The sequence below is a fragment of the Bidens hawaiensis genome, unplaced genomic scaffold, assembly GCF_021521415.1.
Source record: "Bidens hawaiensis isolate Kalapana, Puna unplaced genomic scaffold, B.hawaiensis_p1.1 tig00028992_1, whole genome shotgun sequence".
Classification (NCBI taxonomy): domain Eukaryota; kingdom Viridiplantae; phylum Streptophyta; class Magnoliopsida; order Asterales; family Asteraceae; genus Bidens; species Bidens hawaiensis.
The window spans coordinates 30,090-51,854 of NW_027494763.1; the positions used below are offsets into that span (position 1 = coordinate 30,090).

A 21,765-nucleotide genomic window follows, 5' to 3' on the forward strand; every position below is an offset into this window, starting at 1 on the left:
TTTGATCCGACCATTTGGAAAGTGATAGTACATTGGCATATAATGATTCTAGCGCGTTAAAAGATTAGATCAAAAGACTACAAGGTCATTCATCGATGTGTAGATAGGCTTGACAAAAAAGTAAGTGTTGGGTGATATAAACTTAAACTATTGCCGATGCTAGTTGCTATACGTTTATGAAGTGGTTGCATGATTCCATTAAAGTCATATCAATGAAAGAAGAAATGTAATTACACATGTCATACCCAAGCCTCTCTTTATCTGATCACAGTCGTCTTATGTAATAAGTGTCAACTTTTAATTGTTATTGAGTCAAGTAAAGCGTCAAGAAAAGCAAGAAAACAAAACAAAAGAGTTAGAAAAGAAAAATAAAAAGGGTCAGAAAAAGAGTCAGTTATAGGAATTTTATCTTCTGCTTTACTTCTTCATTTTTTTATGACTCAAGCCTTGGACTTTCTACTGCGCGATAATATGGTATTATCCGACCTGATTGTTAAGGCCCTGAGTCTTCTGCTTTGTTTTATTTTCTTTCTTTTGTTCAAGCATTGGACTTTCTCTGCGTGATAATATGGTATTATCCGACCTGATTGTTATTGCCTGAACTTCTGCTTTATTTTAATCTTTCTAGATCGAGTCAAGTGTGCAAAGCACAAAGTGTCAAGTGTACAAAGTCAAAGTGTCATGTATGTTAATAAGTAAACTGTGATCAAATAAGAAAGGTTTAAGTCAAGTTGAGGTGATAGGTTAACACAAAGTAAGCCCGAGATATGATGGAATCAGTAAATGTCTGATTAAGTGGGGACCACATAAGTATCGTGCCTAATTGAATCTTAAATGTATCACGTTAACATCAAAACACTTGTCAAGTTAAACAGGTGGACAATATCAACAATCGATGATGAACTTGTGTCAAAATATTATCAAAATGGAAACACGATCTAGGGCTTTACAAACCAATATGATTCCATGTCGAGATTGTTCTTTGTAAATGTATTAAAAAAAGAACTCATGTAAATTAATTCAATTATCAACCTTACATTTATATTTGTTTTAATTTTATTTTATTTTATTTTGTTTTATTTTCTAAAATATTATTTATCTTTATGTTTTAATATCTTAGGTTTTATTTTTATTTTTATTTTATCTTTATTTTTATTTTTACTTTTTTTTAATTTCTTTTATTTTTTATTATTTTTAGCTTTTAGTCTTTATTTTATATTTTGTGTTTAATTTTAATCAAATTCTACTTTATTTTATTTTGTTTTGCTAAAGAGATCGTTTTTGAAAAAACTAACAGTTACGGACCGACAAAAGAAGATTAAGAAAAATAAACAAGTGCTCGGATTCGGTGGGTAAATGTTTTCGGGTTTGAATGTGCAAATGTTTTAAAAACCGAGGACTGAGAGTGTATTTTCGGTGAATACTCGCGATGTTTTAACCCTATCGTGAGATAGGCTGACCCTATATAAAAGGGATTCTCAAAATATCTTCCACTATTCACCTAACTTTCCACCTTCCACTCTCTCCTTTCTCTCTCTACCTTATCCTTCAAACCCTAACCTTTTCATCTTCTTTCTTCAAAGATCCGGCCTCGTAATCACATTTTGATCATGAATCTAAATCCTACACCCTCGGTATAACATCACAACACCATATTATCCATTCATCTTCTTGTTTCTGTGTTCTCGTAGATCGAGACGGCGGTTCAAACGAACCGTCGGCTAGATCTATGAACAGATCTTCAGATCTATGATGTTGTTTTGCTTAGAAATGTTTGAACCATCGGCTAGATCTATGAACAGATCTTCAGATCTATGATGTTGTTTTGCTTAGAAACCTTTGATTAGGCTCTTAACTTTTGATAAGCATCATTGTTTGTTAGTTTTAGGTTTGATTTTTGTAAAGTGTTAGATCTAGGGTCTGTTCATAACTTTTGGGGTCCGATTGACCATGTAAACCAAAGGAGTTTTGCTTATAACTCTCCAGAAACCTAATTCGGGTCTAGGAGACACCCATGGAATGAAAAGGAATCAAAAGGAGGGTTAAGTAATATTTTTCGCATGGAAAGGAGATTTCGCTTCGCAAGTCCATGCGAAGCGAAATGCCTTTTTGTTTCGCTTCGCCTGAGCATGCGAAGCGAGATGCATTTCTGTTTTGCTTCGCATGGGACGCGAAGCGAAATAAATGCCATACGAAATTGTTATCCTTAGCAAATTTTTAGGGCTTCAGGACTGAGTGCTACTGAACTGTTTGGACATAAATGGACTGTTTGACTTTTGGACTGTTATGGCCATTCAGACTTTATATATATTGGACTAATTAACCTTAAATGTACATAAATCAACTTTTAACTTATTGAAACTAAATTGTGTATAATTAATTAACTTTATGTAACTAATTAAATTAAATAATTTGTGTATGTTCAAGGCATTTGTTTATAATATATATCTTGTATTTGTTTATGCTTTAAATGATGATTCTCACGATCTAATTGAATGATTTCAGGGTCATAATCAGTTTTGTGCTCTCGGGCTTCCCAAAGGGAAAGCTGACAAGGTGTTCGCATCTATGGTCAAGGGACTAAAATAGTCACCACTTGAGCATGCTATCACTGCGAACCCTGCCATTTATTCCAAATGGGTTTGGATTTCTGGGCTTTAGCAAAAGTTGCTGATGATGCTCTTTCATTTACTACCAAAGTTGCTGGAAAGGAGTTGACTATCATAGAAGGAGATATCAGACGAGCATTAAAGATCAAAGATGAGTCTTATTACACGTATGAGAAGGGAGATAGGGCCAGTCTGACTGAGTTTGTGACTCAGATGGGGTATGATACTGATTAGAAGAGCCTGGAGAAGAAACACCTCCCACCATATTGGAGGTTTCTCTTTCACATTGTGACTCATTGCTTTGTAGACATTCATGGAGGATTTGATAGTATGAGAGTTGACTGGGTACGCATTATGTTTGCATTGACAACACGGGAAAGGTTCAACTATTCGAGGAGACTATTTTTGTGCATGTTTGCAAATGCAAAGAATGACTCTACATGGCTTATGTACCCGAGGTTTGTGCAGATGCTGCTTGATGATATGATACCCGATGTTCCCAGGCCGCCTTCCAAGAAAGCCAAAGACAAGAAGTCACTGCCAAAGCCTTATCATGTGAACGAGATCAAGCTATCGATATTTGGTGTGTTGTTGAGCACGAAGGGCAAAGGCCATCAGTATGAGGGACCAAGGCCGGGTCCTAAATTTGGTTTGTTTGAAGTCACAGAGCCTGCTGGGGACGAGGCTGATGTTGAAAGTGGTGAGCTGGTTCCATCTGAACCAGAAGTTAAGGCAGAACAAAGTGATTCGTCTGAGGAAGCTCCAGAGGATAGAACAAAAGCCAAACATGATCTGAAAAGGAAGGCAGCCGACAAGCCTTCTGTTGGTGGCTCTTCTGGCAAAGGCAAGGCGGCTGAAGAAGAGGAGGAGGAGGAGCAGCCACCCTTGAAGCATATACGGAGACTTGGAGGCTTCAAGAAGCCTCCCAAGCTCATTGTCAAGCTTTCCTCTAAAGGTAAACCCTCTGACCAACCTGTAATCTCACAGGAAATCATAGCCAAAGCCCTTAGGGGCCTAAATGTATCCAAAATCAAAATACCCGTCTATAAGAAACTTAAAACCAAAAATAAAGCCAAAGCCAAGCAAACCAAAACCATGCTCCATGACTCACCCGAACCCTCACCAAAGGACCAACCAATATCAACTTTCCTACCACATATACCTGAATCCCCTCCTCAATCTCAAACAAAACAAACCACTCCACCTGAAAAACCATCCCAAACTAAAACACCACCCGCACAACCTATCACTGAAACTGTAACCACTTCAATATTCACATCTTCCATCTTTAGCTCACCCATCCAATCAACCAGCCTATGGACAGAAACATTTATCACCTCACCACCACCAAAACAACCAACACAATCAAACTTAGAACACATACCATACACACCTCTTCTCTCAATTCCACTCATCTTAACACCACCTACCTCCACAACCTCACCTATGCCAACCCAATCCATTTACCTACCCTTACAAGCAACCTCACCACCCATCAAGTCCGTTACTCCTCCATCCACTATCCTTTCACCCAAGCCCATTACCAAAGGAAGTCTTCGACACCTCCGGTATACGCTGATCCTATCCTCAATAGGATCATCGCACTGGAGGATTCGAACGCGGAGAGGGATGAGCGTGAGCTGGTGCTGCTGGAATACATTAAAACTCAAAAGAAGAAGGAGCGTGAGGATGCAGTTACTCATGCAAAATTAGTGTCACGAGTTCAAGTCTTGGAGGAGCAAAAGGAGCTTAATTATGCTCTAATAGAAAGTCAAAGATTGCTGATCAACACCCTCCAGACTCGTATTCAAAATCAACAAAAGCTTCTCAACGACGAATCTTTAAAGAATGCAGATCTGAGGCAGACCACTCGAAGCTTAGTGTTCGGGTGCAGACATTGGAAAAGAACTTACCTGCTGCTACTGCCCTTGAAGCTAGTTTGTTTAAGAAGATTGAAGATGCTACAACCAAATGGGATGTTAAGAATGAAGCAACAAACTCCAGAGTTTCTATGCTTGAAGGTCAACTAGCCTCCTCTGCCTCGCTCGGTACACTCATTTCTGAAAAAAATCAATTCCATACCGACATTGAGGCCATTAAAGTGAAGGTTGCATCTCATGAGCGCTTGAATAAACTACAAATGAAGACGAATGAAGACTTGGTATCCAAGTTTCAAGCTGCCTCTGACCTCATGTGAATGCGAGATGATGATTTCCATAATCTGGAGGACCGTCTTGATGCAGTATTCAAGAGTTGGAGAAGGTCAGGTGAGACTTCTCAGCTTGGTGGACCATAACCCACTGCAGGGCCAAGTGTGGCTATGCAAGGCGATCGGGTTGTGGCCTCTGAAGGCGAGGAAACTGTTGATCGTGCTGTACAACAAGGTGGCCAAGAAGGTAGTGGAGTACGTACAAGCTTGAGTCCTGAACAACCAGTGCAACCTCAGGCCCAAGCTGGTGGAGATGACCAAGGAGGTGATGGTGAGGATGAAGAGAGTGATAATGATGAGGATGATGAAGAGGACGACAACGTCCATGACAGTTATGATGAGGATGATGATGATGACAACAATGGTGGAGGTGACGGTGGAGACGGAGGAGCCGGTGCAGCAGGAGGTGGAGGTGGAGTTAACACTTAATCACCTCCACACACTCAGAACATATTCAAGACCCTGCTACACACGACTCTGCCAGCAAAGTCAGGGAACACGACTCAAGAATTGACGATATGTATAAAGAGTTGTTTCCTACATGTAACATTTCAGGGATCATGGATGCATTCATATAAGGTGGAAAGAGCCTGGAACCCTTCATAGTGCAAAGTGCGGAAAAGGCAGTAGAAGAAGACTACATCAACTACTCGCCAAATCCATATATACCACCAGCTCAATCTTCAGAGGCTCCTGCAACTGATCCCGTCTCCAATCCAGCCTCAGACTTGTCACGTACAACACAGAAGAAGAAAAGGAAGACTCACATCGTATCAAGTCGTGCAAGTACCTGCTGCCTCAATTATCCATATCACGATGACTCACTAATCGTGTCTGCAAAGTACAAGGAGAATAGTTGTTGGGCCATCAGAAGATACAGCGGAGATCTCATATATCTCTCTCATCACGAGCTGAAATCGTTGCCAGAGCTTGACATCAATTATCTTCGTAAAGCTCTCAGTCGAGGAGAATATGATGATTCATTGAAAGGATGGGTCACCACACATCTACATCATCAGTCAAAGGTGGGTTACAAGGACTTTGAGCTGAATAAAGGTCGGAAGTACAAGAACCCAAAAGAAATCGACCCAACCACTGGAGAGCCATGAACGATGTGGAGATACAGGGCACCAAAAGATTGTCACGTCATTTATCATGGTGAGCCCTATATTCTTAACACTCTTCGAGACTTCATCAGTTAGGAGTTTGATAATACGACCGGTGAAGCCGTCATCCATTGCCGAAACATGCACGAGATACGTGTGTTTGACGAGCATGACCTAATGGGACTACACATAGAGGACGTGGAGAAGCTCTACAACTCACCATTGGTAACCGTTGAGGATCCTGGTCGTCAGAACACAGACCGGATAGTTGAAGCCTTCAACAAGTTCGTCCGAAGACTTGTTGAACTTCCACTGACCGAGGACGAATGTCTGGTCTACGACACCGACGGGTTCCAATACTAAAGACTAGAGGGAGATTGTTAGGTCCCGTTTTTGTATGTTTAGTCTTTTGTATTGGATTTGCATGTATTGGGCCATTCATGTTGTTTTGTTTGTATTTAGGCCCAAGGGAAATTGTAAACAAGCCCATTGGACATATTAGTAATACAATCATGCTTCTCATGCATGCTCCTCTATAAATAGGGAGCATGACATGAGAAGCAAGAATCTTTTGCCAAATCTCTAACTCACACATACTTTCTCACTAGTTCTCTCTATCTCTCTCTCTCACTTCCTTAACCGAAAATAACTCTCAAGATCCGAGACCTCTTAGGTGACTTAGTGTGATTTCCGCTAACACTAAGTTTGGTTGATCAAAGACACGTTGTTAGATCCACCCACGTTTTGGGACCTACATCAACGAATGTCTAGCCATTGAGTATCGAAGCTCCCACCACTCAACTTGAGGTGTGTGGGCGGGGGGGGGGGGGGGGGGTTAGAAAGGAAAGTCAAAGAAAATGGAGCAAATTATGGGATCAGTTTTCATCATCATATCCCAGCTCATATTTACCATAGATACAACATGATTACAACCTGTAGTTAAATTATTTCCTTTCTTTGTAATTGTAAAAACACCTATAAATAATAGTGTATTTTCCTTTTGCAAAAAGCAACATAATAAAAACCATTTTCTTCGTCTTAAACTCTAATTATCATAGACAATACTTGAATCCAAAGAATAAGTTGCTTACCATTGTATCACTTAATGTTTATTTATTATTCATTTATCCACACGTAAACTATTTAAATATATTTTGATTCGACCGAATCATTAATCAAATGGTTTAAAGAAAAACCATATTAGAAATAAAGAGAAAACCATATCAATTCATCATTTTTCATTCCTAATTTCATATAGAAATTAGATATAGCCTTTTAAAGGTAACAAGAAATAAAATCCCTAGCCCACGACTATAACTCTAAATTAGCCACTAACACTTTGTATCTAAATAAAATAAACGGAAACATAAAGTGAAATTGGGTGCATGCATGGGTATACGCTTCATGGAGATCATGGGATACAGGGTATGGCACATAACATATTTAAAGTTTAGAAAGATAGATTATACAGCTATAAGAAGATTTATTTGTATAGAAAGGTACTCTAGACATAAACATCTAAGTATGCATTTTTTACTAATCTCTAGTTATAAGTTGCATACCTGTGGATATATTCGACGCAATCCTTGATCTCTTGCTCAAAATAACGAGCAATCCCGAGTCGTTGAAGGCAATCAACGACCCATATATGTTCAAAAAGATCCACCGGGTAGACATTCGGGACTACAACATGACCAAACACAATAACTTGATAAACTTACATAACTAGAAACAAATTATCTTTATAAGATATTGAAACATACCTCCACCATTGAATTTGGTAACAATATTTGTAAGATATTGAAGACACTTTTCATCTTTTGTTTGCATAAGTGCAAAAGCAGTAGATGCTGGTGAAAAGAGAAACGATCCATCTTTGCACTGCAATTTTAGAAGCTTTTCCCGTTCTAGATCTAACATTCCTTCCAAACTGTGAAGTAAAGTTGTCGGCACCGTTTGCATTGTAAACGAAATAATCCTCACATTTACATTTATGTTTTGTTGTTTCTCATTAAAGTAGTTAACCTTAATTTGCACCGACAAAACTAGAACTTCTTGGTCGGGGTCATCATTACACTAATCCCTTATGGCCCGTTCGTTTCACATAATGAAATAGAATTGGAATTGAAATTTGCATAGGATTTGGAATTGGAAGAAATTGGATTTGGAATCTGAATGTTAAAATAGAAATTGGAATTGAAATTGGAATTGGAAGGAATTGAAATCAAATTCCATTTGTTCGTTTGACAAATAATTGTAATTTATCACCACAAATGAATTGGAATCGTTTTTTTTAGCGGGTATAACAGCGAAAACATTTTAGTTTTTTTAGACTTTTTGTTTTTTATTTATATTTTGAGTTATAAATTTTTTTTTATTTTTTATTTTTTGAATTTTTATTTGGGGTTCTCTATTAAGATCAAAAGCACCTAAAAAAAACTCAAAAATAATAATAATAAATTGATAACTCAAAATATAAATCAAAAACAAAAAATTAAAATGTTTTATTCGTTGTCCATGTTAAAAAAAAAGAACACGCTCGAGAAAAATTTCAATGAATTTCCTTGAATTTTTTCACATTTTGGAAGGATTTGAAATCCCTTTATTTAAAGGAATTTGAATGAATTGAATTCCAATTCCAATTATTGGACAACCGAACACACCATTTTGGATTCCCACGAATTAATTAGATTCCAATTCCAACGAAACGACCACGCAATGTCATGGGATTTTAATTCCAATTCCTTTGAATTTCCACGAATTCTGTGAAACGAATGCGTCCTAAGGGTTCAAACGCACGCTTTTGTTAAAATAATAATAATAATAAGATTCTATAACAAGACTAAAAGCATGACCCAGGCCCTGGTTTCGTCCATGTATTTTACCATCTGTTACTTGTTTATTTCTTTGAAAAAACAAAGGGTTTAAAGTACTTGCTTTGTCATCTTTAAGTTTCGTCTTGCATAGATTTCTTTCATGGCGGGAGTATCCTCAGGGACTTCGAGTTTTAGCTTCCGGGCCATTTTTATTAGCGAAGGGAACGCTACTTCAAAACCAATCAGCATTCGTTCTCCATATTCGTTGTCAAGTTTGCTTATGTTTTCTTTCAGAAACCTCAATCCTGATCAAGTACATCGTCGCAAATATTAATGATTTTTTTTCTATCATTAAGCCACCTTATAGTGGCGCAAGACATCTTTAAAGCAATAGCTTATGTAATTGTTGGCTTGTTGCAGTTCTTTACTTAAACATATATTGAAAGCCCATATATATTATATTTTTACTTTTTGAAAAAAATTCTGTTTGTATACCTGTGATTTGTTGCTTCCGGTTTGTTGCTTCCATCCATTTGTATACAAATTCGAAACCTTTAACACTTTGAATACATATTAATTCTAATTGTATCCATTTGTATACAAGTTCCAAACGGGGTTAACTAAACCGTTAAAACCTCCCCCACATGAGGGATATTTTCGTCTATTCCAATAAAATCGCTTATGCTTTAAACCGTTCATTTTTTAAAGAACATAAACGAACATGAATATATTATTTTTTTTAAATGAACAAGAAAATGTTCAATTTTAAAACGAACGTACATGAACACAAAATTTTGTTCGATTAAGTGTACGTTCACAAAAAGTTAAATACACACCTACGAGCATGCTCGTTTTCGTTCGGTTCGTTTACATGCCAGTATATAATGTTGTAATTAGGCTAACTCAAAGAAAATAGCAGTAGTTATAGTTTAACAATAGTCACGCTGTGTTTACAATATTTAAATGGAACATAATTTATTTATATAAAAAGGAGGCGATTTTGATATAATTTAAACACAATTTGAAAACTCATAAATATAGTATAATCAAGGTTCACATGTTCATGATCAGCAGTTGACCTTTTGGTCAAACTATTGAATTATTGATCTAATCACTCATTCAAGTATCTACCAAAGTGTTAAGTTTGGATTTTTGACTTCAACATAAATGTGACCAATATATTGCAGTAGATTGTGATATATATTGTAGCAAATCATATATTGTAGGAATATATTGTCAGATTTCATGCATAATGTCAATTTTTTTATACGATACCTAGTAGACTAAACTGAAAAATGGAGTAGGCTTACACATTGAACTTTCACTAACAATATACCATTAGGTACCTGTAATCACAATGAACTTTCACTAATAGTAGCATAAAGACATTATCATTTTCATACAATGTATCCTCTTTCCCTAATATCATTAAAAATCAAAATTAGATCATAAGGTTTAAATGATGTTGTTTGGGAATAATAATCAAAAACTAAACAATGCATTTCTGTAATTGGCTTAAATTTTTGAATCGGTCTGATATGATATTTGGATTTATTTTTTATTTGAATAGACGAAAATGGCCCTCATGTGGGGGAGGTTTTAACGGCATTGGTTAACTCCGTTTGGAACTTGTATACAAATGGATACAATTGGAATTAATATGTGTTCAAAGTGTTAAAGGTTTTGAATTTATATACAAATGGATGGAAGTAACAAACCACAGGTATACAAATAGAATTTTTTTCTTACTTTTTTTAAGAAAAAAAGATTGAACTATATTGATAATATGGACCATGGAAAGATTTACCTTGTTGGCATTTAGTGGGATGAACGTTCCAATAAGTTAGTGCAATAGTACAAGCCAGTGTATTAATGAGTCTATCATGTGCAGAAAATATCTAACGGTCGCCCCAGGACCCGTCTGAAAGTTGATTATTAACGATCCAGTCCAAACTTGATGGAAACTGAGGCAGACCACTTCCATTGACATCTTGTACGAGTGCAACCCAAGCCGTATCGTAAGCCGACACACTAATCTCTCCATCATCCATCGAACCCAGCATTGTTTTAATTATGTCTACAAATTGCGTAATTTTATCGCTCGGATACACAATCTGATGATTTAAAAAGTAATAGTATCAAAAATAATTGGCATGGCATAAAGTTTATAGGGTGTTTGGAATATTATATGTTTTACTTCTAAAAATCTATTAAAAACAAATTACAAAATTAATTAACTTTTATGGGATACTAATTATGACCGTATATAATGTTTGGTATATATAAGTTAACAGTGAAATTCATTTTATGATTCTTATAGTTATTTATTTAAAGTTAATTTTTTTTAACTAAATTTGATCAAAAAAATGCACCTTTTGTGTGTCCTCATGATTCGTCAGGTTGTCATTATTGTGCGAGTTGATAAGTGGTGAACGATTCTGTTGAAGTACATTAGAGTATTCTGCATCTGCTCACAAAAGAATACATGTTATGTCGTTACAAATATTCGAACAATTTAATTAAAATAATATTCACTTGACATAAATACTTTATGTAATTCATTGCTTTTTAAAAACACATCTCTTATGTTATGACTTAATCTCCTTCATAAATATTTTATATACGTAGTCTAATATGCATATTTTATACTTTGGGTTGTAAATCTCTAGTTTCAGAGTATAATATGCAAGCAGATAAAATTATCTCTTTGTAATTGATTGTGTTCTTGTTGACCCATAAGACCATGTCTAGTGAGACGTTTTCCTCACCCAAAAAGCCCCCATAGCGTCGGGAACATCGCCCCCAGGGTAGAGGTGCACAAACCGGTTTTTTTAAAAAAACCGGTTCGGTTATTAACCGGACCGGTTTTTTTTGGCCCGGAAAAAAACCGGTTCGGTTAATAACCGGACCGGTTAATAACCTGTTTTTTCTGTCAAAACCCTAACCGGTCTAACCGGTTAGGACCGGTTTAGAAACCGGTTAGAACCGGTTTATTAACCGGTTTTTTTATTAACCGGTTTTTTAATAACCGGTTTTTAGGTTAACCGGTTTTTTTTTTTTTTTAATAACCATTATTTTTTCACAGTATAAACAAACCGGTAACTACAAGGCAAACCGGTAACTACAAGGCAAAACGGACTGACCGAAGCCATTCTTTGCTTTCGTTGTTAGGGTTCTTTGCTTGGAAGATGAGTATGAGTGTGTGTTGGTGAATGTGTTTTCAACAAACCAAAGATTAAAAACACATAACTTTCATTTATAGTTTTTACATTAAACATAAAAACATTAAATCGTTATCGCATATTCGTAACTCAAAAATACAAACATTAAAGAATGCTTAGACACGATTACATGAACAACTTGCTGTTTCTTACTCATGATTTGCCTCCATGTTTGCTGTTTCTTTAACTAATTTTCTTCGCTACCCGATCCCGAGCTATTTCTTAGGTAATCGTCGTACGCGGCTTCTTCATCGGTCATTGGTTGAGTGTGTCCTTCATTGACCCCGTCTTCATACAAGCCCGCTTCATACTCCATTTCCCCCTCGAGTGAGCGTTGATGTTGTGCCCTACCTAAAGAGTCCAAGTAATCCTTGTAGCAAATCGACATCTCTATAGCTGGTGCAGTGAGTCGAGTCCTCCTAATCGATATAACCCTGCCAGAAACAGAAAAAGCAGACTCCGAAGCTACCGTTGTGACATCTGCCCAAATCCGACCCGACCCAGGTACCCGTTTTCGGATCCGATTTTAAGATTTAAAAATTGATTATAATCTTTATAAATTTATCAAATATATATAATAATAATAATAATAATTCCTTTCCGCCGTCCCGCCCCTTTTTCTCTCTTGTCGCCGTCCCGCCCCTCTGCTTAACCCTTAAGCCTTGAACCCCTTTTACTCAACTCTTTGCTTATCCTTTGGTTCTTCCCGCCTAAGGATTGTCTGCGCCGCTCCACGCGCCAGACTCCTTACAAGGAAGCCTGCGTGAAGACCAGCTGTTCCTGCGATATGCGAGGCGAACCGTTCCAGCGGCGCGCTAAGGATTGTAGTTCTTCCCGCGGCACGCTAAGGATTGTAGTTCTTCCCGCGGCGCGCTAAGGATTGTTCTGTCTGCCTTCGCCCTCGCGCACTCAAGCCTTCTCGCGCTAGACACTTAAGTCTTTTCTCCAGTGTAAGCCAGCCTGTATGCTTTTGAAATATCTTATCTTCTGTGCTATACCTGCCAAGGTATGGGCACAGTAGGCCAGATCTGACATCTGTCCGAAAAGTCACTTTCGGCGCAGCTTGCTTACCAACCCTCTTGATTGTCAGAAAAAGTAACTGGCATAATCTTTTAAAATCTTCTTTTCCTTGTCTTGATCAGTACTTTGACTGACCCCTCCCATGCTATGAACAGTAACCTGTCAGCCTTCCCCATCCCCTGCAGCTGCCACCATATCTCTTGCTTTTGATATCTTTTGCTTTGATTTGATAAGATCTTTTTCCCCAAATCAAGGGATGTGTTCCCTAGGGTTTTCCTATAAATAAAACTAATTTCTTGGATAATTAAACACTACACTTAAACACTTAAACACTCCCCAAAATCTTTCTCCCTTACTCTCAGCCGAAGATCCTCAGCGACGCCTCCAACTCCCCTCTTTGCAATCCGTCTTCTCTTCTTTTCTGCCCAGAAATCTCGGTAAATAAATAATATATAATTTTTTTAAATAATTTGTTTAAGTGACTTACATATATTCAAGACATAAAAACCAATCGTTAAACCAATAACCTCTTATTTATAGGTTAACTTTCGCTTGTTTAAAAGTTGGTTCTTGCATTATCTTTCAACACACCTTTTACAAGTGAGTAATCTCGTACCTAATCCCCTTTTATTTTTAACGTTTTGGGATGTTCATGTGTTCGTACAACTTGAGTCTTAAACTTGTTTATGAAATTATGTGCGCAAAACCCATGTGTTATGGACGTTTACTAGTGTTGTATATTTGTATGTGTTGATCATTAACCGCTTTGATCGGCCTATTCCGAAGTTTTCATGGATCCATTAGATGAACACGGGAGACCTATTGTTACGATTTTTCTTGGTTTGTTTGCACATACACGAATGATTATTTGTTTTTGCTCGATTTGGAGCACGCTATGAACTATGAGCTATGATCTATTTTGGCTTGATCACAATCTGTTTACACACTATGTTGAACACCAGTTATACACATGTTGCGCGCAGTGCTTTGTTATTATCTATTTATATCTATTAAACTTGATTTCTCACCGACACGCAAGTGTTGACGTTTTATTTTAACACATGTTCAGGTTTGCTGTAGCTGCTTTTGGAAACTCAAGGACACGTAGGATGTTTTCTTTTACTTTGGACCTAGTTTAAAATATAACAAGACAAATTTTTGTATTTGAATATTATGAGTTATGATATGTGATTTATGTTAATTTATGGTGCGTTTTGTGCATGCGCAATGAAATGTATTTATTAAATATTGACACCCAAATAGTGTCACGAGTAATGAAACAATTCGTAGCGCCCCGATGTATAATCCGCCATCGGTCGGGGTGTTACAGATTGGTATCAGAGCTCCGTGACTTTAGGATTAGGTGGTTAGACGTGACGACCTAGAATACCTAAGAGTCCCTTCTCGCGCATGAGAAAAATCTCATGATTGCGCGCTAATTGTTAATTACTCGATATTTATAAAATATGCTTGCGCATACGCAGCACATGATTTCATGTTTTATCCGCGATCTTTCGATTTTTATTGTTAAATTTCAATTCGTTTCTTTACTTACATATTCGTTTGTTGTTGGGACTTAACATTGAAAATCCGAAAAGTCATGGTGATACATGAATAGTTGATTTTCAATCCCCATTAACTTTATGTTCTAAAATTGAAGATTTGAAAGGTCATGGTGATACATGAATTGTCAACCTCCAATACTCATTTACTCGTATATTTTAAATTGAAGATTTGAAAAGTCATGGTGATACATGAATTGTCAACCTCCAATACTCATTTACTCGTATATTTTAAATTGAAGATTTGAAAAGTCATGGTGATGCATGAATTGTCGATTTTCAATTCGAATTCATTACCTGTATTAAGTTTGCATTTAAATTCATATTTTTCTTCAAAATTTGATAGCATTTAACTCCGCGAAACAAGCTTTACAATGATATACTTTGCGCTAAAACGATTTCCCATACCAAGATATTAACAAAAACTTTTATAGAATGCCTCCGCTATCAGCTCGCCGTCATCAGAGGAGAGAAGCCTCGCGCAGACGTATGCAGCGTCGTTCTCAGGAAATGGCCGCCGCAATAGCCCAAGCCTTAAATCAAAATAATACCTACCCCTCTGGATACAATATTAAGTCCTTTAATGCGGGTAACCCTCCGAAATTCACAGGGCTCGAAGGAGCCACCGTAATGCTCCAATGGCTCGAGAAAATTGAGAACACCTTCCTCCATACCCATTGCCCTCCAGACCGACGAACCTTATACGCCTCAAGTGTCCTGGAATCAAGGGCGCTTACATGGTGGAACGGAGTAGCTCACGCGCGTGGCGCGGAGGCTGCTTCTAGCATGCTCTGGGAAGAATTCAAGGATCTTTTGACTCGAGAATTCTGCCCTCCCAACGAAGTAAAGCGCCTTGAGGAGGAATTTTGGAACTTGAAACAGTACAGTGGTGAAGCGCGCGAGTACGCTACGCGCTTTCACGAACTAAGTTTGCTTGTCCCGCACCTAGTTACCCCTTCCCGCCGCGCCATCGAAAAGTTTCTTGGGGGTCTCCCCATGGAAATTCAAGATTCTGTATGGGCCAGAAACCCAGTAACCCTCTCTGACGCCATCGAGTTGGCCGCTGTGCTCAGCGACAACCATGTCAGGGCAAGAACCCTGTTCCTGCGGGGAGCCGAGAAGACCAAACTCACCAAGACTGTCCCAGAACCAACAGAAACCAAGCCAGAACCCTCAAACCGTAACAACCTCAACCGCAGGCGCAAACCCAATCATCAAGCCTACGCGCTTACCAACCCGCTCATTGTCCAGCAACCCGCCTACCAACCTCCAGTACACGCTCCTAACCCACTGTCAACCTACCCAACACCCCCTGTAGTCCATAACTATGCCTTAACCAATTCCGCGCTCCCTGCCCCGTCAACTAAGAAACCTTACACAGGAAACCAACCCTTTTGCCCAACCTGTAAACTTCATCACCCAACTCAAGCCCCGTGTCGACAATGCAACCGATGTGGCCGTATTGGTCACACTGCTGAGTACTGTAGAGTCCTTCCCGCCAACCCAATCGCGCAAACACCACCAGCCTACCCGCAAAACCCACAATCAACCTACCATAATCCACGACCCAGGTCGTGCTATAACTGCGGTGACCCCAGTCATTTCCGGAACGCGTGCCCGAGACTGCAAGTACAAATTACGCAAGCTAATCCGGTTAACCAAATTTCAAACCAAGTGGCGCGCGGACGAGCTTTTAATATAACCGCGCACCAAGCGCAAGCGAATAATGACGTGGTTAATGGTACATTTTTACTTAACGGACAATATGCATCTATACTTTTTGATACTGGCGCCGATAGGAGTTTTATTTCTCGCGCATTTGAACAAAAACTTGCGCGACCGCGATTAAACTTAAACGGAAACTTTACAGTTGAAATGGCTAACGGTGAAACAATTATAATAAACTCCGTGATCAAAGATTGCACACTTAACCTTAATGAACACGATTTTCTAATCGACCTCATTCCCATGCCTCTTGGAAGTTTTGATGTTATTATTGGTATGGACTGGCTCTCGCAAAATCGCGCCGAAGTAATCTGCGCCAAGAAATTGATTCACATTCCTCGGGAAAATGGTCAAGATCTTCATGTCTACGGCGAGAAACCATCTAACGGTCTTAAACTCATGTCATGCACTGAAGCCCGAAGACTTTTACGAAAAAAATGTGTCGCGTTCTTAGCTCATGTGGTCAAACCCGATGAAGGAAAGAAGAAACTTCATGAAATCCCCATCGTGCGTGACTTTCCTGAAGTCTTTCCCGAAGATCTTTCTGGTTTACCTCCCGCTCGGGAAGTCGAGTTTCGTGTTGATCTTGTTCCTGGTGCATCCCCCGTAGCCAAATCTCCTTATCGACTTGCACCCGCTGAAATGCAAGAATTAGCAAGTCAACTTCAAGAGTTGACCGATAAAGGATTCATTCGCCCTAGCTCTTCGCCGTGGGGTGCTCCGGTCTTGTTCGTTAAAAAGAAAGACGGTTCGTTTCGCATGTGTATCGATTACCGCGAGCTGAACAAGCTCACCATTAAGAACCGGTACCCCTTACCGCGTATTGACGACCTCTTTGACCAACTCCAAGGTGCCTCTTGTTTCTCCAAAATCGATCTCCGTTCTGGCTATCACCAGTTGCGTATCCGCGAAGAAGATATTCCCAAAACTGCCTTTCGAACCCGCTATGGTCATTTTGAATTCTTGGTCATGCCCTTCGGTTTAACCAACGCACCCGCTGTCTTCATGGATCTAATGAACCGGGTGTGTGGGCCTTTCTTGGACCAATTCGTGATCGTGTTTATCGATGACGTTCTGGTATATTCCAAAACCAAGGCCGAGCATGAACAACATCTTCTGTTGGTGTTGCAAAAGCTTCGAACCGAACAACTCTATGCCAAACTCTCCAAGTGTGAGTTTTGGTCTGACGAAGTACAGTTTCTTGGTCATGTTGTAAACAAGATGGGTATTCATGTCGACTCATCCAAAATTGAAGCAATCAAGAACTGGATTACACCGACCACTCCTACCGGAATCCGTTCCTTTTTGGGCTTAGCTGGTTACTACCGGCGATTCATTTCGAACTTCTCAAAAATCGCCTTGCCTTTAACAGCATTAACGCACAAAGGCAAACCGTATATTTGGGGCTCGAAGCAAGAAGAAGCCTTTCAAACGCTCAAGCGAAAATTGTGCGAAGCTCCTGTTCTAACGTTACCAGAGGGTACTGACGACCTTGTCGTTTATTGTGATGCCTCCAACCAAGGTCTCGGTTGTGTACTTATGCAACGAGGCAAGGTTATCGCTTACGCGTCAAGGCAACTCAAAATTCATGAAAAGAATTATACGACTCACGACCTCGAACTTGGCGCAGTTGTATTTGCCTTAAAAATCTGGAGACACTACCTCTATGGTACTAAGTGCATCATTTACACTGACCATAAAAGCCTTCAGCACATTTTTGATCAAAAGGAACTTAACATGAGACAACGCCGATGGAACGAACTCATCAGCGATTACGATTGTGAGATCCGATATCACCCTGGAAAGGCTAATGTGGTAGCCGATGCGCTCAGCCGCAAACCCAGTCAACTCAACTGTATTTTGCCGCGCACGCAGCTTCACTTCGCGCCGATCCAAAGCAACCTTGAATCGCGCATTCGCGACGCGCAGCGCATTGATCAGCAAAGGCAACCTACGCGCCGAGTTAGCGTGTGGTGCGGAAGCGCATCTAGTCCCTAACCTGAATGGAACTCTCTGTTATCTCAATCGCATCTGGATTCCCAATGATGAGATTCTTCGCACTGACATACTGAGTGAAGCGCACAAAACTCGATATTCCATTCATCCTGGCGCTGACAAAATGTACAAAGATTTGCGCCTTACTTATTGGTGGCTCGGTATGAAAAAGGATATTGCTGTGTTCGTAGCTAAATGCCTAACTTGTTCTAAGGTAAAAGCTGAACATCAACGCCCATCTGGTTTGCTCGAACAACCAGAAATTCCTACGTGGAAATGGGAAAGTATAGCAATGGACTTTATCACCAAGTTACCCTCGACCGCAAGCAAACATGATAGCATTTGGGTAATAGTGGATCGATTGACCAAGTCTGCCCACTTTCTGCCCATTCGTGAAACTTACCGTGTTGAACAACTTGCGCATCTATATGTCAAAGAAATTGTCTGCCGTCATGGTACTCCCTTGAGCATCATATCCGATCACGATGGCCGTTTTATATCTCGCTTTTGGAAATCTCTCCAATCTGCGTTAGGAACTCGTTTGGACATGAGTACTGCATATCATCCTCAGACTGACGGACAGTCTGAGCGAACCATCCAAACCCTCGAGGATATGCTTCGATCTTGTGTTCTTGATTTTGGAGGTAATTGGGATTCACACCTACCTCTGATCGAGTTCTCTTATAATAACAGCTATCATTCCAGCATCGGTATGGCCCCATTTGAAGCACTTTACGGTCGAAAGTGCCGCTCACCGATTTGTTGGAACGAAGTGGGTGAAGTTCAAATCACAGGACCCGAACTAGTTCAAGAGACAACCGATAAAATCGCCAAGATCCGTGATCATCTGCTGACTGCCAGAAGCCGACAAAAGAGTTACGCAGATCGCAGGCGGAAGCCTCTCGAATTTCTAGTTGGTGATCTTGTTCTCCTCAAAGTGTCGCCCTGGAAGGGTGTTGTCCGCTTTGGGAAGAAAGGTAAGCTTGCACCTCGTTATGTTGGTCCGTTCAAGATTCTTGCGAGAGTGGGAAAGGTTGCCTACAAGCTGGACCTGCCGCCCGCGCTCAGCAATGTGCATCCAACGTTCCATGTATCCAATCTCAAGAAATGTTTAGCTGACGAGAACCTCCACATACCACTTGATGAAGTTCAAGTTGATGAGTCTATGCATTTCGTTGAGAAGCTTGTTGAGATTATGGATCGCGAGGTGAAGCAAACCAAGCTCAGTCGCATCCCTATTGTCAAAGTTCGCTGGGAGTCCAAGCGCGGAGCCGAGTTCACTTGGGAAAGGGAAGATCAAATGAAGATCAAATACCCGCACCTTTTCTCTGCGCATCCTACTTCGAGATAAATTTCGGGACGAAATTTCTTAAAGTAGGGGAGACTGTGACATCTGTTGGGTTTTATACAAGGTTATCAAAGTTTCAAGTTAACCATTTTAACATGAAAACGCAACGGAAGCTAAGATTTTAAAACTTGTTAATGAACATACCATTATGTTAAAACTAAAACCCGAAGCCAAGGATCAAAATTACAAGAACAAGATGCTCACAAAATGTAAATTGTACCTTCTTATACCTTATGAGAAGATGTAGGTGGATGAAGAAGATGATGTCTTCAAATGGCAAGGTTGCAAAGGAGAAACCCTCAAGCTTTTGATACCCCAAGCTATTAAACAACAACACCAACTTGTTGCTAGGATTAGAACACTTGAATCAAGCTCACAAAACACCCTTTTTCTTTGGCCAAAGTGGCCGTGAGTTTTGGAGAGGAAGAGAGAGTTTTTTTTGCTTGTTTCAACACTTGAAATTCAAAATGGAAGATACACTAATGCATGTCTTGTGAATGGAGGATGATAAAGTGGTCAACAAAGCTTTTGATTGGACCAAAACCTCCACCCACATGGGGTGGCCGGTTTTATTATTTATTTATTTATTTTTTTTTTTTTTTGTGTTTTGATTTAACCATTTAAAACATCTCCATTTATTTTATAAAACTCATTTTTATAAAATGTACATACATTTATATAATTATTTAACCAATTAAATAATTAATTTATATATAAACAAATTATCCAGATAATTTATTTAAATCCTCAAGTGTGTTTGTTTAGAAAACCAATTTTTCTAAACATGTAGTGTTCGGTATTCGTTTAAATGATCAAATCATTAAAAGAATACATTTGGTGTTGTCTAGCTTGTTATTGGGTATGACCCGACTTGGATCAAACACAGTTAGCCACATTAGTATAAGTATGTGTCTCGGGCATACGTAATTCCAACAATCTCCCACTTGCACGAGATACATAGAAAATTAATGCAAGTGGTAAATACCGCCTAACAACAGTTCACCACCCCTAACGTGTTTGACGAAGTGCCATTCAATAACATCATCCCTTCAAGTTCCTTACTTGATATGATTTAGGTGAATCTATCATTATATCCCTTTGTTACTAGATGTCATGTTGAATCTAAGAGACATAGGCGATCATTCTCTTTACAATTCAACTTTATCAGGCCTTAGACATCTAAACTCTCAACACATAAGAGGAACAAAATCCATCTTGACTGTATACGCCTCTCACTATCACTTTCATACTCCACCTGAGCTCATCCTTATGTACCATCTTTTACGAATAGCGAAGGGGAGAGTCAAAGTGTAATACTCGGTGAAAATCAAGACCCAATATACATCTCAGGTCTAAGGATAATATGAAATTCTCCTTTACTCAAGATTACTAATGATCAAGTCAATCGACTCCATGTAGTAATATTGAGAGCGGGTCAGTCCAATATTTGTATCCCACAAATATCTATGAACTTTGGCAGCAAACCTATGCTCCATATTCATTCCTTATGAATATCCACCAATCCTAGTTCATAATAGTCTTGCTTCATATTTGTTCCCACAAATGTGATCGACTACGGACTTTTAGAATAAGATAACTTATTCATGGATTTAAACATGCAAAATTAGAATTTAACTCAAGATTCCATAATCATATAAAAGAGTTAAATTACAAAAGTCTTTTAAACGTAAATACAAAATAGATCAAATCCAATTACTAGAATATCGAAGTCCTAAGCCACTCGCATGACGCTCATGTTTCGGTCTTTCTAGGAGCTTCGTGAATGGATCCGCAAGATTTTGATCAGTTCCAACTTTGCGAATACATATCTTTCCTTTTTCAACTTCATCCCTTATGTAGTTGAATCTCCGCTCTATGTGCCTTGTCTTTTGGTGCGAACGAGGTTCCTTGATTTGTGCAATCGCACCCTCATTGTCACAAAAGATTTCTAGGGGGTCTTGAATGGTAGAGACCACCCCTAGATCAGTAATGAATTTCTTCAACCATGCAGCTTCCTGAGCTGCCAATGAAGCGGCGATGTATTCTGATTCTGTAGTGGACAATGCTACCACTTCCTGTTTTGAGCTCTTCCAAGAGACAGCTCCTCCATTAAGAGTGAACACATACCCAGATTGTGATCGAGAATCATCTCGA

General features: G+C 39.1%; 1 pseudogene across 1 annotated transcript in view; it reads right to left on the bottom strand.

The window, feature by feature from the left end:
• Positions 1 to 21,765, bottom strand: part of LOC143577999 ((-)-kolavenyl diphosphate synthase TPS28, chloroplastic-like) — a 48,116-nt pseudogene that overhangs the window by 14,583 nt on the left and 11,768 nt on the right. The window contains exons 3-7 of the transcript XR_013143199.1: positions 11,113 to 11,207; positions 10,548 to 10,854; positions 8,862 to 9,045; positions 7,688 to 7,902; positions 7,487 to 7,607 (exon numbers count right to left, since the gene is read on the bottom strand). The product of XR_013143199.1 is annotated as a (-)-kolavenyl diphosphate synthase TPS28, chloroplastic-like (transcript). The remainder of the gene's footprint in view (positions 1 to 7,486; positions 7,608 to 7,687; positions 7,903 to 8,861; positions 9,046 to 10,547; positions 10,855 to 11,112; positions 11,208 to 21,765) is intronic.